Source organism: Eutrigla gurnardus, assembly GCF_963514095.1.
Source record: "Eutrigla gurnardus genome assembly, chromosome: 17".
NCBI lineage: Eukaryota > Metazoa > Chordata > Actinopteri > Perciformes > Triglidae > Eutrigla > Eutrigla gurnardus.
Window position 1 is genome coordinate 8,109,231 of NC_139928.1, and position 19,597 is coordinate 8,128,827.

A 19,597-nucleotide genomic window follows, 5' to 3' on the forward strand; every position below is an offset into this window, starting at 1 on the left:
TCCCACAGGCTAACTCCAACCTCCACCCGGAGTAAGCCTAGCGACCACCAACCCCTTTTCCTTTTCCTCGCTTTCCTTCCGTCTTCGTTCTGTTTTTCATAATAGGAATGGGTCCTGTTTGAAATTTCCCGAATGAAATGATAATGCTGATGTTTGTATAAATTGTGCCTTAGTGATGTTTAATATAGGTTAGATAGTTAGAAGTCTCTGCCCAGACTTTGCCTCAGTATCTGTCCAGACTTTGCCTCAATCTCTGTCCAGACAACGCCTCCATCAAAGTTATGGACTTTAACCTGAATGAACTGTTTAACCTCTTTTCCATGGAATATACAGACTGTTTGGACTCCCACGTGTTTCAAGGAATACATGGACGGTTCGGCCCTTATGTTGCTCCGAAGGTTGCGTCCCACACCTCAACCTTCAGACCAAAAGGGGGACTGTTGGGACCTAACCGTTAGGACTACACAATGCGGCCTACAAAGCCTACCCAATGCGGCCAGACAAAGAGACAGAGGAGATAGAAAACTACAACCACCATTTTAGTGTCACCTCCACCTGGTCACGAGATCTGACGTCACACAGCTGGCGCCCTATTGGCTGGCAACTGCATGGGACTCCAGGGGGTCCCCCGGACCAGCCGTGAGCTATAAATCCAGCGGCCACCAGAAAAACTTTCTCTCTCCAAAGTAACTCGCGTTACGCCAGGAGGTGAAGATTACGTCTGCAGCGTTTCCCTTTGTCCTAGGCCGCAGTCTTTCCCCAAACTCGCTGGACGAGCAACAGACTGTTTTACCCCTCTTTTTCTCTACTCGTTTTATTTTTCTTTTGTTTATCATTTTGGATCCCGAGGAGACCACCGCAACAGCGCAACTCTCCCGTTCCCCGCGGTAAGAAGACAGCTGACTAAATCGCCGAGCCCCGCGATTGTCCCTGCAGAAGGAAGAATTACTAACGGTTTTCTTCAATCAATTGGATCAGGCGCTGAACGAGCGCCCACGAGAACTACCCTCCGTTGCCGGCGTCAAGGAACGCCATCCCCGCACGGGATGAAACCCTCACATCGACGCATCTCACATCGACAAAAGTAAAAGGCTATTTGTCTGGGCAGAAGCAGAGATTCGATAGTGTAGGACATGCTTGTAATTCTTGTTAATGTGTTTTAAGTTCTGATCGCGGACCGCCGAGTCCGTTTGTTCATGTGCTGCTGTATGTGAATGCTGATCGTGTACCCACGCAGCTGGGTTGATTTCTGTAACAGTGTTTTCGACTAACCTCCGCCATATTCGCGAGCTCAGAAAGCCTCTACTATCAGTTAAAAGACTGGTCTCGCGGAATAAACGCCAGTTCATTCACGCGAGCCCGTGTGATAGCGGCACGGCTTCTGGGCCTCAGAATATTGCTCGCGCATTCTCTCTCTCTTTGTTTGTGTCCCGCTAACACACACACACACATACACGCCGCACACACGTGTCCTGAGCCAGCTGTTCCCGGCGGACACTAGGGACATAGCTACATCTGGTGGCTACATACGGCTATCTCTCTCTCTCTCTCTCTCGCTACTCCATCGGACGCCAGTGGCTCCGCCCCTGAACGCTGCGAGGAATAGCTCCACCTCTCTCTCTCTCTTGCTACCCCATCGGACATCAGTGGCTCCGCCCCTGAACGCTGCGAGGAATAGTTCCATCTGGTGGCCGCCCATAGCCATCTCTCCCCCTCTCTCTCTCTCTCGACACGCACGCACACACACGCACACGCACATGCACACGCACGCACACACATACGCAAACACACACTCCACGTGTGTCTCTCCCTTTGTTTAAGCTTAGCTTTGTGTGTTAGGTAGTTAGGTATAAGGCTTTGTTAATTGCAGTGTTATTGATTGTGATCATTATTACTGATTTTAATAAATCTTATTATGTTATAACTAGCGGTCTCTTGTGCTTGTTGTGTATATGTCACTGGATAACAGCAGGTTGTGAAGGCTAGTGCTTGAATTTCACGCCTTTTTAATTGTTAGATTGTTTTTATGCTTCCATGCCAATGATCACGATGATTGGCATGTGAGTATAAAACCTTTATATTGAGACTGAATACAGTTTTAGGTTATCTTTTCCCTGATCCCAGGGTGGTGCCCCGTTTATTCATGATTATATCATGATAATATATTAAATATAATTATTAATACCGATAATCATATTGATATTGATAATTAACTGTTGATAACCAAATCTGCTCCTGCTACAACCCCAACAGATGTAAGATATCAAGGATCAGATCATGTATTAATTATGGCCTACACTTCAGTATTCTAAAACACTAACATAGTATATTTTGCTCTTTTTAACCCACCATGTCACAACAATTTACAGATTGAATAGAGGTCAAAGGGCATGCAGTATTATCTTGAGCCAAAAGTACATCTCCCCTGAGCTAATGGATTTAATCAAATAAAAACTAAAGGAGATATAAGTGCTTTGTTCGGTTCTTCCACCCATGGTCAAGAGCTCTCTAACGCTGGTTTTTAGCTCTGAAAAAGTGTTTCCACTGTAGAGGTCGTATTCCTGCAGATGGCTGAATAAACATGGTGAGTCACAACATCAGTATTAAAAAAGCAGGAACTTTATTTTGGGTTCATCATTTGGCCAACTCAACTCCAGTGAGAAGTCCATTGAGACATTTATGTTCACCACAGTAGCTTCAACATTCAGGGCCCTAGTTTCGTAGACCAGGCGCAGTCAGCTCTCAGCGCACCTGCGCCACGCCGACGGGGTGTGTCCGCCTGGACTTTGCAAGTTTCGTGCACCGCGCAGGCACACCTCCCGTCTCGCCCACCGGCGCAAGTGGGAAAGAGGGAGGAGAAGAAGGCGTGAGTGGGAGACGAGGAGGAGACGAGGCGTGGAGTGGGATTAACACAGCCGATTCAGATCTTCACCAATCAAATGAGCTCCTCTCCTCTCCTTTAATGCGTTAGGGGAGGTTCAGTGCAAGTTCCGTCATTTGACAACCCGATGACAGAAGCAGCGCCGGCGCTCCCACCACGCGCATCACGCGCTGTGCGCGCGTATCATAATAATAACAATGCCGATATTATAAAAAACAGGAGAGAGAGAGGGAGATGTTTTGGTCTGAGAGGCTGAGTTTCCGTTACGCGTGCCATCCGCCTTTGATCTGACGTCAGATGTGACGGGACAATCTATATAGATATAAATTCACGTGTTGATTCAATTAGTTGCATTAAATAGTGTTTGTTGTGATTATTTATTGCATTTAAATGTGCCTGGAACTGTGGAAACCTGCCTGTGAGGTCTCGGTGACGTGTGCGCACTGCGCGCCGTCAGCCAAACTTCCACTCCGCCAGCTGTGATTCGCCTTGAATGAATGGACTTTATTTGCGCCTTGCGCCAAGAGTAGACCAGGTTGGAGCTGGTGAGCTTTCAGCGCAGTCTCGGCGAGGCTTTTTGCCACGAAACTTCCACTACGCCAAGCTGAATCTGTGACGCCTCCCCCTGCTGCGCCGCCACACCCATCTTGGCGCAGGCGATCCACCAAACTGCCAAACTGACCGTGCGCAAGGCTGCGCGGGTCGAAACTTGCATTACGCAGGCTCCGCCACCCTGCGCCGCCCTGCGCCGCCCTGCGCTGCCCTGCGCTGCGCCACGAAACTAGGGCCCTCAAAGTCAAGATGCAATGGGACATGAAATCAATATGGCTGTGTGTTTCCTTTTGTAATATGGTACTGATACACTTGTTCAAAGTATTGATCGTGCTCTTATTCTGCCAACATTTTTGCTCGGAAGAGAATCACTTCCCTTATGACTCCTTGATATGAAGTATGAGAGCAAGCTTACTAAAATGCTGTGAAGAACACACATTCAGTACGATGACAGACTGCTGGAGAATGCACCAGAGAAGATGGAGAGGCATATTTTTGATCAAAAGTTGGGCCCACTTTGGATTTTGGAACCCTGATTGGATAAACAAATGTGATAAGGAAGGACTATATAACTTGCAACACCTGTCTCACGGAAAAAGAAGTAGGCTATAAGGCTAATATCTGATTAGTCACCTCATTCATTATCATCACCATTTTTGTGTAGAGAACGGTTATTATTACCACACCTGTGTCAGCCAATGTGGGCTATGATGGTAAATATGGAAAGCTAAAGGTGTCCAAGAGCAGGTAGCCTACTTAATAATCAGTTGGAGAACAGGAATTGCTGTGTTGGCGTTCTGCAGGCTCGGATCAAAGCCATGGAATCACAGCAGCATGCATTGCTATTCGCTGCCATACAGCTCCACTCTGTAGGGCTAGTACAACACTGTTTTGTTTGAATGGATACTCAGGTAGCTGCTCATGGCCGCAGTGCACACGGTCAGGATGCTTTGTCAAGCCAGTCAGCGATTCAGCAGACACAAAGACATTGCACAAGACAGAGTCTTGCAAGGATCAATACGCCTTTCATGTCTGTACACTAAATAAGAAGATAAAGCTGGCAGGTGGTTATCTTAGCTTAGCATAAAGACAGGAACAAGGTTCTGTCCCAAGGTCACAAGATCTGCCTACAAGCACCATGTTATATCGTGTGTACGAAAAAAAGGAAGTGTAAAACAAGCTAAAAATTAGAAAAGCTAACTGGCTGCTGCGCCCCCTTCTTGACATACAGACATGATCGGTATGATATTCTCCCTCATCTAACCCCGAAAAAGGAAGAAAATTATCACATTTTCTAGGATGCCAAACTATTCCTTTAAACATTTAAAAAAAAAGAAAAAGCTCAGAAAAGCGTACTAATTTACATGTTATAGAAATTGTGGGGATTGAGTGTTACATGCTCTCCCTTGGCCACATGCAGTGAATTCATGAAGTCTCTGCTGGTTGTCTGGCAACCTCACAGTGATCACAAGACTCAGCTTGGCTCGCAGTTTCCCTCTTCAGTCTTTAGTCTTCATTCTAATTGCTTAAATATCCGCTTGCCAAGTCTCTATTCATATTTGCATACAAACATGAGGCATGCAAGGAGGCAAAACAGTACCCGAAAGAAGTTCCACACTCCCTTCAACTTCATACGACCTATGTGCGTCGTGTCTCTAATGCCAGTAATATTCTAGCAGAAATGTTTGACCTTTTAATTTGAGTGACAACAAAATAAAAGACAGAAAAAAAGGTTTGTGTGCATCTGACCTCGCTTTGTCATCCAGTGGAAAGGTTAGCAAGCAGCGGGCTCACTTTTTTTTTTTTTGGAGCAGGCTCAAAACACACAGAAATACAAACACCCACATGCCTGCATGCTAACACACCGCACACCGACACAGCGGGTGGAAAACACACACACAGTATCTGAAAAGGTCAAGGGTTGTGGATCAATTCTGACAGGACCACTGGGATATGGACACAGATGGTGCATAATCTCCCATCCCCTCTGAATTATGCAGTGTGACAAAAATCACGGCCAAAACATTCATTCAGACCTATTGAGATTCTACTAAAAGCACTTAGTTAGTTCATACGCGAATGATTCAGTGAAGAGTGAGTTGACGCCTAGATCAGTGAAACATATTTTTTTTTTAACTGATTTGCTATTATGTTATAATATAATCCTATTATCAACTGGATTTGTGCCATTGACAGGGAATTTGAGGACAACGCTTTGAATCCTCAACTCATTTTCTATTTAGCATAATTACATACTAATATTAATCCTAGCAGTTCACAATGTCATCCTGGATACTGCACGTAGAAAGTTTATTTTTGATTTTAATCGCTGATGGAGCTGTTCCAGTAATGAACAGGAATGACGATGTAACTTCCCATGCATATTTAATGTCTTTCATGTGGCTTAAATGGTTATTTCTGCTGTTGCAGAGGAAATTCAATCATCGATTAAAGTAAAGAGCTTTGATTCAAAGCAAAGTAGAGATCAAAACACTTTTTTTTTGACAAATCTGAGGTAGTTTTCTGCTGCAAGCCTACAAAAGCAGGGACAAAGGTAGGGAGAGCGATTATCATGTATTAGTTTGTGGATAATTACATGTAGCATCCCAAAATGACCATTGAACAATAATGACAGTGTGTGATGTGAAAGTGAGCGAACACAAAAGCCTCCACAAATATTAGAGAGATATAGACAAATGGTATAAAAGTAGAAGAGGACACAGGATGAGCTCCACCGCCTTTCAATTACTGCCCCCTCTCTCCTTATGCTCCTCCAGCTCTCATCTGAGACAGAGCTGTGAAATTGAATTGCTGAGCACATCTCGACTAATAACGCAACTCTCCACCTCTGCGCCAACAGAGGGAAGGACCAGCACTGTGACAGCGACAACACACCCATGTCAGCGCCTGATAAGTTCAGTAACTATTGGAAAGAAAACAAATCTGGGGGCTTAAATCAAAAGTGCAGTGGAGCAGCTGAATGGACCAGTGAGGTGGGAGGTACTGGTGCGCTGTATGATTGGATGGAGTTCTGTGCTCTGAGACACTTCCCAAAATATGGTCCTTCAAGTGGTGCTTGTTGGGGGGCCTTTTTTAGAAAATAGACTTGTTCAGTTTATTGCCGGCAGAATATTGAGAACACCCTCATGTGTACGGTAAATAATACATAGCTAGCCAGTTAGCTTAGCTTAGCATAAAGCCTCAAAATGGGTGGTAGCCTAACCAGCTAGCCTGGCTCTGTCCAAAGTTAGCAAATTCAACCTACCAGCACGTCTAAAGGTTTAAACAGTACAAGAACCAAAGTGTAAAAATATATTTTTGGACACACTCATGCTAGCTGTTTATGCTAAGACAGCGGCTGGTAACATACATTGGTATCAACTGTCTCATCTAACTCTCAGGAAGAAAGTGAATAACGGTATTTCTAGAAATGTTGAACTATTTATTTATAAAACACAGAAATCTGTCCTGGCTTCATTGTTGTTTTTATTGATGAAATGTGTCAACTCACAGTCGGACATGTTTCTCTGAGTCAAAGTGACAGCGCCATTCTCTTTTTGAGCAGTCCTCTCGGAATACCATTGAGATCTGAGTGACACTGAACTTTCACTAGCAGTCAGCCTGTCTGACGTCTGTAGGATGAAATCTAATGATTGAAGTAAGAAATAGCCAATGCAGCACAAATTGGTCCCTGCAGACATGTATTTCACGACAATGGTGCAACAAATAATACATAGTGGATGTGGTTGAAAGGTTGACGAGGACAGCGGGAAGAAAGCTAACACAGCAGTTTATCTGTTAATGAAGTTTACACATGAAACATTAAATTAATATCACATTCAACTTTACAGCCACTTGGGTGCAATAATAAAAACATTGTGAACACACCAATGACATATTACCACCATTAAAGTTGATGTGGCGAAGGTTTTTATTGTTACTAACACATCCAGTAGAGCAACATTATCGTTCATGTGGAATCATATTTTGGTCCACTGGACACATTTAAGTCCAATATTCTCTTTTAGCTCTGTTTTTGGTCCCTACCGACTCCTGTGAGAAAGATTTGATGAGCGAATAATTGCTCCACTATGTTCACCAGCTAGTTGTTTTCATTCACAATGCAGTGGGTTTATGGATATTTTCTCACTAAAACAGTTAGTAAAGTTGTGGGCCACTCCAGTGCCCACTGCGTGTTTGTCACCCTGAGGTGAGGCACCGCACGGTGGACAGCCTGCCTGGTCCTGCTTAGCCTCAACCCAACCCCCACACCCTGGATGCCCCGGGGCACCCTTGGGCCGACCAAGCTTCCTCGGGCCCACAGTTGGTGATCTAGTTTTACAAGCTGACGCATATGGTATTCCTCCATTATTCATACTCCAGGGAGGTGGAGTCTTGCACCATGGTGCCACAGTAGGAAGGGGGGGATGTCACAGTTTCTGCATCATCAACAGACTGCATATCAGTGTGTGTGTGTGTACTCGCATTATTTCTGGGTGGTTTGTGTAAGAACATATCAGTTCCTTTAATTCCTCAACTATCAGGACGAATTTTAGTGATGAATCAACAGTTACAATAATCAAACTCATGGATAAGAGTTGTGCTTCTCCCCCTCCTCTCGGGAGAAGACAGGAAGAAACTCAACGGGGTCATCAGCCCGCCTAATAGGGTTGTAAACGATAAACCGATGCGACCGGGTATTCGGTTCAACAAGTGAGAGATACGGCTGCATCGGTAGCAGCCTCCTCAATCGATACGAATTATCAATGGATTCCTAGATGAATCGGTTACAGAGTCATGGATCGGGTATCGCAAGACTTTGAAGCGGTTGGCGGCATCATATCTATGGGCGGCATTACACCAGCGTCTCTAAAACAACGTGAGAGCTGAAGCTGCCCGTGAAACGCCGTAGCTGGCTAGCTTGTATGAGTTATAAACAAGGGACAACACGGAACATGGAGGAGGTGGAGGTGGAGAGGCGGGCGCCTCACAGGTAGGCGGCTGCGACGCTGCCGTGTGACCGCAGGCACTCCACGACCGCACGTGAGAGACGGATGGCTTTGAATGTCAATCGCTTGTGTCTCAACTTGCGCCACAAGAGGCGGCCGCAGCACGGGTAGCGTCCACGACACTGTCCTGTGACCGCCAGCCAACGATTCAGCCAGACTTTTTTTTGATCCATGTCTAAAAATAAATACATTGACATGTGATTTTGTTGTTCTGTTTTTTTTTTTTGCCAGTGCCATACACCCACAATGTTTGGGGATATGTGGTATTTTACATATTTGAAAATAAACTATTGTACTGTCACTTTCATAGAATCGGCTTCTTTATTTTATTAAATATCTACAACAAATATTAACCATGGAATCGTATCGTATCGTTCTTACACTGTATGGAATCGATTTGAATCAAATCAGTCTGTAATAAAAGGATATTGTTTTTGAATCAAATCGTAACCTGTGTATCTAGATGCATATCGAACCCTTTATCACAAAGAGATGTGCAACCCTACCGCCTAAGGGTGAAATCAAGCAGATCTCCTGATGAGCTTAAACTCCTGCTGACCCAGCTGTCAGGGCCACCTGAACACAGAACAGTGAGGAAGTGAGATTGATTTATCGAAGTTATATTGATTAGTTAATAGTGGTCATTAGAGTCATTAAAGTGAACTCTATGAATTCCTGTACGACCAGCAGGTGGTGCCCCCTTGTAATTGATGTAAATATGAATACAGATATCAATACATTATATATTAATATCGCACATACCTTCCAACATTTGACACAAGCTTGCTTAACATATCACGTGATCCCCATACAGCATCCGGTTTTCTATTGTAAACTCACTCAGACACACACCCAGGAAGTTTGGCTGAAAGGCTCTCTAAGCACAGTTTGCACTCAAATAATACAAACACACACATTACGCATACATATATTAGCACAAACGCAGTCAGAAACAAAAAAGCGTGCGCGCAGACACACACACACACACATACACACACACACACACACACACACACACACACACACACAGTGATTGCTCCTCTCTGCTTGTTCATGAGTGGGCCTCCTGACCAGCAGAGAGGAGCTGGGAGTGAATTACAGACCATTATCCCTTGCTCTAAAGCAGTTACAGCCGAAACCCGAGAACCCTCACCGGAGGGAAGGGATGGACTGAGGAGAGACGCAGAGAGGGGGATAAGCCGGCACAATGGAGAGAGTGACTTTAGGACAAATGGAAACAAAGAGGAAGCAGATGGGGGGAGAGGCTGACTGAAGGAGGACAGAATGACAGGGGGAAAACACGGTGATGGAGAGAAGGAGGGGAACGACAACTCTTGACATTTCTCTGCCACTCGGCATGAAGTAAACTTGGCTGATGATGTACCTTTTTGTAGTTTTTAAATTCTCACTCCTCTCCCATTCTGTTCTTATCTCACCCATCCTCCCCTCCCTGTCTTTGCCATTTTCCTCCATCACTTTGTCACAGGTTCATGGTTTCCTCAGAAAGATGACATCACATTAGTCATAGTGTTTAATCAAATGTCATTATAATTTCACAGAACTCTCTCTCTGTGTGTGTGTGTGTGTGTGTGTGTGTGTGTGTGTGTGTGTGAGAGAGAGAGAGAGAGAGAGAGAGAGAGAGAGAGAGAGAGAGAGAGAGAGAGAGAGAGAGAGTAATGTCACTTTCACCCTTGGCAGGAGTAGATTTATCCCTTTGGGGACTCATCTCACACCTCTCTGAGAAAATATGAACAAAGAAGAGGGGCGAGGGTTTAGAGCGAGCCAAGAAAAAGAGATAATAAGAAAGAGAGAGAGAGTGTGTGTGTGTGTGTGTGTGTGTGTGTGTGTGTGTGTGTGTGTGTGTGTGTGTGTGTGGTAAAATTCAAGAGAGTAAAACAAGAGTTGTGAAAGGGGTTAAGGAATGATGAGGGTGAAAGACAGGAGATCAACGCGCAATTATGAAACAAAGGACAAGAACAAGAAAGGACCAGCAGAGTTGCCGTCTGCAGGAGAGACGAGGACAGGAAGTGGAGGATGCAGAGCAGCGATGTCCTCGAGGAGTGGGTATGGAGTAGTGGTGGTGGTGGTGGGTGTGAGTCGAGGATAATCCTTGTATCCCATTGTCTCCTGTTTTCAAACCAATTATTGTCATCTGCAGCCCCATGAAAGAGAGTTAATGAGGGGAGCAGAGCTTTGGAGTGTTAGGGCACAGTCAGGGGAACGGAGATAAAAAGTAAAACGGAGGATGGAGAGAAGTGGGGGGATAAATGTTATGGCAATGCAAAGGGATAGAATGTAAAATAAGAGGGAAGTCAAGTGTCAGGGAGGCAGGCAGTTCAGTGATGCATTTCATATGCCCTGCACTTTCTTTCCCCGCTTGTCTGTCACATACAAATCCTTCTTTTTACCTTCTTTGTCTCGTCTGTGTGGCCTTTCTAAAATAAACTCAAAACTGGTCACCAGTGTTCATCTGAGAAACCACACTATACATTTAACTTAATTCCCAAGAACCAGTCAGGTATAGATACTTTCCAAATCATGTAATGTTTCCAGTATAAAACACTTTTTTTCAGTAAGGCTCAGATGGCACAACCAAATGTTACATCAATATGTTTTATTTGAAAAAATGTCTTCAATGGTTTTTTTTTCAAGCAGGTTGGAGTGTAGGTTCCTTTCAACAAGAGGAGTGTAATTTTAGCTTATTTCATTATTTCAGTTGGATTATTATTATTTTTTTCATTTTTTTTATTCATTCTGTGACGTTCCACTCTTGAATGATGTTATGTTTTAATGGAATTGTAGAATAAAGAATAAAAGCTCCCTGTAATGAATAAAACATCCTTTTTTAATAATAAAAAAAATATGTATTAATTTAACTATATTGACTCATTCATATCTTTTTATTTTAATTTCTGTCTATATTTATGGCTTCATTTATTTAGTTCAGATTTTATTCATTTATTTTTTCAAAGGCATATTTATTTATTTATCTATGTATCTTTGATGTAATACTGAATATGAATATATTCATATTACATGAGATGAGAGATTAAATGCTTCTACCTCATCTTAATATAATTATTTGAAATGATTGTGGAGCTGTACATTATGAAAATCACACACTGTGTAAACTGAAACTAATACATGTAATGAATCATTCTGTATATCGCCTATGTGTGTCCAATATGTCACATTCTCTGTTTTCTGTATGCGCTTCAAATCTCTCTCTGTGTGTGTGTGTGTCTGTTTGTGTCTGTTTGTGTGTGTGTGGTGTTTCAAGCACATGTTTTTTCAGCTGTGACTGTCAAGGCGGGTCACTGTGGGAGCATAACTGCTGCCTCCCCCTAGACACAATACACACAATCACTCAAGTGTGAAACACACACACACACACACACACACACACACACACACACACACACACACACACACACACACAGGCCTTGAAATCTGTTGAATTTTAGAGCTTCAGAACTGCACCTACCACACACTACCAGCTGCTTTCTATGACAAACCGAATCGTTTTAGGCTCAGACCCTCTTATTACCTGCACCAACATCTCAGTCTTGACTGAGAATGAAATGCAGCGAGACAGATTGCGCCTGATAAGGTGATAATGACAAACCAGGATGTGATTTTCTTTTGCACCGTTTTTTTTTTTTTTTTTACGTGTGCAATTGTGTTTATGAGAGTGTGCGAGATGGTAGGAGGGTGGCAGACGGCAGAGATGTTGCAGCGGTGATGAAGTGGAAAGACAAGAGGGAAAAGTGCTGGGAAGTTTTCACCTTCGCTCGAAAATCTCAACGCTGCATTCTTGTCACTTGTTCACAAGATCAATGAGAGAATGTGTGAGGAATAGAGGAGAGGGAAAAGGACAAGACAGCACACTGCTCTTAGTCAGCAGAGTGACAGCAGAAGACTGAATTTACTACTCATGATCAACCCTTAGTGTATAAACACTCATACGCATTCAATACAATATGCACAATATTCATTAGTCTATATTGTTTTAAAATCCTATGAGAGCCTGTGGATCCACCAAACACCCCCTCATCCAATCAATGTAAACACATACTCACCATTAAAACAGGATCAATCAAAGCATGCAGGCAGCATTGTTAGTTGATTAAGCAAACACAATAAAAAAATATATCTTGGCAGGATTAATGCTAATCTGTAAACTGCAATACATATCATCCTCTGATGTGCATGTAATTGGCAGAGTCATTATTTAGATTCTTTGACATATTAAGTATTCATACGGGAGGATCAAAGTGAATTTGCTATGCAGAGAAGGGTTGGAACATCTTTTGTCTCTTTTGTCTAAATCAAGCAATTTTACTATACAAGCACAGCATCTATATTGCATCAACGCTGGCACTGAGACATGTATTCATATTTGGAATATTTGGGCATTATGGAAATCAATGAAGGAGTGTAAAGACTAAAATCTCAGTGATGTCGAGGTGTCAGGCCAAATCAGCAAGGAACGGCTTAATATGGATAACAAATGATCACCAACACCTTACCTCAGTATATCTGATGCTGCAAAAATGGCATGGAAACCTGAGGGTTGCCATGACAATCTATCCATTAGTTAATGAGACATTTCACTGAAAGGCCAAAGAATTAGCATCATGGGGACCAACAGGTATGGGATTACCAAACTCATTAGGATACATCCTTTGGGAATCATGCAAAGGATGAGGGGAAATGATGTCATCTGCTCTGTCTGTATCTTTTCATGATCTCTGCCATGAAGTTCATGAGATTGGTCGCATGCATCTCTTTTTGTGTCTGTGAGTGAGTGAGCGTGCACCTGTTTGTCTGTCCATCTCTAATCTTGCATCATGCTGCAGCAAACTGCATTATATTTTAGGTGCCCAGTTATGGCTCCATGCTTAAGGCTCTCGTGAGGTTGTGATGACTCACACTTTCTCAAAAAACCTTTTACTGCAGCTCACAGAACTACTAGTACATGCATCGCTGCGAGCCTCTGCTCTGCTGCTACTTTTATTATTTTTGGGCTGTGTGTTTGGCTAACTGCTAACACAAATGGGACTACCATCACACACTACCACTGCTATATTTGGTGGCTTGATGAGTTAATTTTGTTTTGTTAAGATTGTATGATGTGTATTATACAACAATTTAGAGGCGATTGCCTGGATTCATTGCTGCTTGTTTTTGAGTCTGAATGATGTGCGTTTTACGACACCTTACAAGTCGTGGGTGTCTAGACAGGGGGTTAGCCAAATGTGGATCGTAGTCATTCAATTGCAGAATACAGCAATGGACATTATAGACTAACCTGATGCAGATCTGCACTCTCCTGAGTGCACCTTTCTCCTTTATTTGAGGACTAATTTTAAGACCGGACACAGAATGACTATTTTGTTGGCCTTTTTCTGCAGTGAGGCCCTGGTCATTATGTGGCTTTGCTCAGAGCTCCCCAACTGCCAGCACTAATTCTACACATTTAATTGACCATCAAGCACTGAAAAGCCCTCTGACGGAGACCAACTAAAGCTGCTCTCAACTCTGTCACTGGCTGATTATGTCTGGAATTTGTGCCAACACTAGCGGCGACAGCCTTGAGTGCATACAGATAGACAGGGTCGTCCCTCAGACTGTGTTCGGACCCTCCTCCTCTGTTTTGTGGACCTGACATATTTAAAAAAAAAATGGATGGGTGTGAATGCGTGTGTGTAAACGTGCACGTGTGTTCTAAACGATGGGTGCTGGTCATGCGATCCATGCTGCTGTCTTATTATCCAGATGTGATGGATGGCTTTGATTAAATCATATGAAGGCTGAGGCAGTCACTCCCTCTCTCTACTCTACCTCTCTTTCTTCATCTGTCACACATGCGCACACACACACACACACACACACACACACGCAGGTTGGAATGGCTATAGTTCAGTTTCCCCTGTTTCTTTCACTGTATGATATGGGACTTGAGTACTTCAGAATAGATGAGCCCTGCTTTCAGCATTGATAAAAGATACCCATAAATCATCGTGAGTGAGGGGGAGAGAAAGTGAGAGAGTGATTGACAGCAAGACAGGGAAAGGAAAAATTTGCGAGAAACGGAATATAATGTCAGAGTAATTTCCAAACAACGTATATTTGCTTAATGGTCATTTTCACACTGATTCCAACCTCTCATTGAAAATCAAATAAGCGAGAACGTTTGGGGTCAATTATGTTTATTAACCTTTTATTAGAATCATGTTATTTACTAGCTGGCTAAATGCAAGCCTTTTCACTGAACAACACAAACACATTTTAAAAGACCTAACGGAGCCCCATTGCACAACATGGTGAATACATTTATTACATTGTTTTCTTGTTTTGTTATCTCTCTTTTATTGTGTCCGTTCTTTTGTAAACAATAAAAAGCAGAAGGTACAGGTTTCGACAATGACAGATGGCCCTCTGTTTCTGCGCAGCTCAGAAAAGAAGAAGCGAGACAGTATATAACTCTATGATCTGCAAAATCTCACACTCCTGTAGGAATAATAGCAAAAGTAAAGTTTACTTTCTCCTGCTGAGAGCAATATGACAATAAGAGAGAAAACAATATCACTCCTGTATTAGACCTACATTGTTGAGAAAGGTGTTGGCATGAAGGACTGCAACAGAGAAAGCAAATTTCAGACTAATTCTCTTATCTGCTGCTGATATAAGCTGCACTGCAGATAATCAAGAAGCACAATTGATAACCTGTTCTCCTGCAGGCTCACTGCTGCCTGCTTCTCCGCAGCTACACACATTAAACTACACGGATCCTGATGTGCTTCCTAATGAGATGCTGTCCTTCAGTGCGACAAAAAGCTGCTGTTTGAAGTTTTTACTCTCTCAAGAAAGCGTATGCTGGCAGCCAGGCGACTGGGCACAGAGCCGCAAAGCCAGATGCACACGCATGCCATAATGTATGCACACCCACACACACACACGCGCACGCCATTCAGAAGTGGAACTTGAGTTAAGGGGGGGAAAAATGGAGGGAGGTGACTCATCTCTGCAAAATGCACCTCGCATGACATGAATTGAAAGTCGCTTGAGGAGTTCAGTGTACTGTAAAAGAGTGTTGAATCAAGCAAGCTGCAACAAACGGCAATAAATCTCCCTTAATGGGATGCCAGTCATCAACAACAATGCTTTTCTTTTATACTATAGGCTAAACATTCACAGAAGCATCTGCATTTTGTGGCGTCTCTCAGGGCTACAAGGTTAATTTATAGTCATTGTACAACAGTCGTGCAACCAAATGCAATTTGTAGTCACATTTGACTACATAAGAGTACACATACAAAAACATCAGAACTACACAACCTGAGGAAAGAAGCTGCTCTGGAGTCTGGTGGTACAGCAGCTGATATTTGTGTATCTTCCAGACGGCAGCAGGGTGTGGCTTGGGTGGGTTTGGCTTTTAATATTCTCTGAGCTCTCTGCAGGCACCTCTTGTCACCAATATCACTGATGCTCCGTAGATGGGTGTCAATTGGCTGGCAGTTAGAGCCGTCTGTAAAAGTTGACGAACTTGGCACCTGATGTTGCCATCATAATCATTTACCTTCAGCAATACAGCCATTTATGAGCAGGATGGATGTGTGTTGACCATGTAATGTTGTTTGTGATGCTGATTAGCAGGAGGAATTTAAAACGGTTCACCTCATCTCAGCTCCACTAATGAGAAGGGCGTGCATTTGCCTTTGCATCCTTCATCCATCACTTTTTTTTTTTTGTACCTAAACCTTAGACCCTAGACGGTGTGACTCATAGCAGAACAACAGAGACTGAGAAATGTAATGTCACGACAGTGATCCAGAATGCAGCAGGACTACTCAACTTCCTTTCAAAGTGAAAAACTTCACTTTGTACGCCAGTTTTACAGCTGTACTTTTGAGAATACGATTTTACAAACAAATATGGTAAGATTGTAAATGAAATGCCTTGTTAAAGATTAAACAAGTGTTTTCAACCTGTTTGGCTTGAGACTCCTTACAAAACAAAAGTGTCTACTTGCATCTTGTCAAATTTCAGTCGTGTAATACGTTGTTAGTGGTTCCACCAACAAACAAAATCCCCTCTAAACTTCTCAGATCGCTTCATTTGAATGTATCAAGTATTTGACAAATAGGTAAAGATCAATTGAAAATAAATAAATACTGTACATATTTGTGTAACAGAATGTATCATCTCATCACCCCTCTGAGTAAATACTAGTAACCATAGCAACCATATTTCTGCTTCACTGATCAAAACTAATGGAATCATGAGTTCAACTGAATGCAATCTATGGTAAGTGGAGTAAGTAGGGTGACTCACATATAGAAACCGAAGGACGACAGTATACGAAGCGTCTTTGTTCACCTGCTCCATTAATATCAGTGCACTTTTTCTTGTGATTGCTTTATAAACATACGCACTCACCTGTCAATTGCCCTGCAGTCAACATCAATGACAGGCATGGCAAATCACCATAGCAACAGTGCAAAGGGTTTCTGGTTCTTCCGAACAACATTTTAATTAATTCTGTGATAGCACAACTCCTTCTGCCTTACCGTCACATCAGAGAAAACGCTCGCACGCTTGCACATGCTAAGGCACCTTGTCTCTAAGTCTCTCTCGCTATAAATAAGTGGAAGCTTCAGAGCTCCATATTGTCTGCTTAATCTATCGCTCAAAAGAAGGGGGTTTCATGACTGCATCAGCTGAGGTGATGATGGATAAATAGAGGAATGAGGAGGATAAATAAACAAAATGACAAATGGATGGGAAGGAGATGGATAGGAGACGGTTAAGTGGTTTTAGCCAATTAGAGAGGAAAGTAGATAGATCCAAAGTGCTTCCAGACACCAGATGGAGAAGGCGATGGCGTCACAGTGGTAACAAAAGACTCAGGAGAAGGGAGGGAGGGGAGAGGGAGAAGAGTGAGGAAAGGAGGAGACTGAGGCTAAGAATAGTAGTACAACCTCGGGCCGGCACAATCGGTCGGCCCTGCCTTCTATTTTTTACTTTACTACTGTGCCAGCCAGCACTCGTCTGACATCGTTCTCTCCTCTCTTTCAGTACCATCACTCTCTCCATCAGTCACTTTCCAAAATGCATGGCCGACTCTGTCGTGTCAATGTTGCTACGAAACCATCAGTGCATTCTGCTACCTCTGAAAAGTTGCATTCCCAACCCACGCATGGTCAGTACAACTCATCCGTTGTATGTAGAGTCACGGCAATGAATATGGACTGCAGCTTCAAAAGAAAAACATCGACAGAGAGGAATTCAATCAATACTGCTTAACACGTGAGATCAAACACAAGACACCAGAGAGAGAGAGAGAGAGAGAGAGAGAGAGAGAGAGAGAACAAAGTGAGTGGCGCGCTTATGATCCACACTTCACTGACGTGGGTTAATCCTTGAGCGGTTCCACTGGGATCCCTTATAAACTCCTCCAGGGGATGGATTTCAAGGACACACAAGACAGAAGTGGGTTTTACGTGTGAGGGTACAGGTGACTAAGTAGCTGCAAGAATTACAAGCGTGTGTGTGTGTGTGTGTGTGTGTGTGTGTGTGTGTTCACATGCATAAACTCTACTTACCACAGTCGCATCAGGAAATGTTGGCCCATGTCGTCAGGTGGAAACTGCAAAATGACTCGCTCTCAATCACTCTGCAGAGAGGAAGAGACGAAGAAAATAAGAAATAAATATCAGGGGAGTCCAAACTGTAAAAAGCTCACATCATCACATCATACCTGGCAGGAAGCGTTAAGCTCTGTCTCTCTTTCGTTTTTCTAGTACGTCCCCCCCCCCTGTCATGGGAAAAGCACCCTCCCCATAAGCTCCGACCTGTAAAATAGTCCCCGGGCAGTTGCCTGGAGATGCAATGTGGTGGAAAATGTGCGGCTGTGCCCGTTGGTCCCGAAACAAGAAGCTCCGCTGGCTAAGGCTACAGCTCCCCTGCCTGGAGCGCTATAGGCCCTGTAGCCTACCCACCAATGATTGGACGATGGGAGCAGGAGGGGAAGAGAGCAAGTGAGAGAGGGTCAGGAATAAAGGGTTGAGGGGAAGAGTATAGAGGAAGACAAAAAGAGAGAAAGAAGGGGGGTGACTAAGAGGCTAACAGCTTAATTAAGTGTGCGCTGCATCCAATTAGCTGCTAAAGGTAGCAGAATGTGTGAAATTGCTCGGACTAGAGAAAAGACTACTAAAAGCACACACACAGTGTTATTTTTGTGTAAGCCCCAGTATGTGCGTGTGTTTTTAGTTGTGTTTTCTGTAGTCCGATGTGATGTGTGTCACCTGATGTCAGGAGCATGCATGCATGTGTCCATACCAATGGTGGTAATAGGACACAAGAAGGAACAAAGCGTTGTGCGTTTGTCCTTGATGAGTGATCTGAATGCTACTAAGCTAACTGTGGGCGCAAATGAGGAAGCCAATGTGTTCCACACACTTTATTGCTCTACCATTAGCCTTATTCTGGTGATTACTAGCTGTTAGCATTAGCTCCCTGGGCTGTGCCTCATTATAACCAGAGCAGACCCTCAGTGGGTGATGGTTGGTAGCTCCATGGCAACAACAGCTAATGCGACTTTGACACAGTTTGAATCCAATGTGAGGAATTGCCTACAAGGTGACCGGATGCATCTGGCTTTCTACAACTCCCAAACGCCAGCAGCTTGATTTCATTTAAGCACCGTCTCACCTAGTAATTATATTCTGCCAGGCCAACGTTGCATTCAGAGGCCGAAGTGCATTGTCAGTGATCGCGAAAATGATTTTAATATGCACCGTGTGACACGAGGAGCCGTATCCTTGCCAATGCAACACGGAGGATCTGCCGCTGTCGTTCGTCAAGCGGAGCATGGCAGATGCTCTCATGAGCTCCCATTGATTTGCCGAAAAAGTGTGCATGTGTGCATGCGTTGCGTGTGTGCGGGTGTGATGTGTCGCTAGCTAGCTGCAGAGATAATTAGAACACAACTCTTTTGCTGTCCCTGCAGGCCACTGATCCAGCTGCTTTCATCTAATATAGGTCAGCTGTGACAAAGCCCTCAGCATGGACACTGATCAGCTCTGCTAGCCATCTCATACACAAAATATGCAGTTAAAGTCATGCACACACTGGAGAGGGATGCCCTCTT

At 43.6% G+C, this 19,597-nt stretch overlaps 1 protein-coding gene across 2 annotated transcripts in view; it reads right to left on the reverse strand.

Annotated features, from left to right (window-relative positions):
- Positions 1-19,597, reverse strand: part of dlgap3 (discs, large homolog-associated protein 3) — a 109,033-nt gene that overhangs the window by 39,324 nt on the left and 50,112 nt on the right. For both annotated transcript variants that reach the window (XM_084031966.1, XM_084031965.1), the window contains exon 2: positions 18,051-18,121. The gene's annotated coding sequence lies outside the window, so the exon portion shown is untranslated. The remainder of the gene's footprint in view (positions 1-18,050; positions 18,122-19,597) is intronic.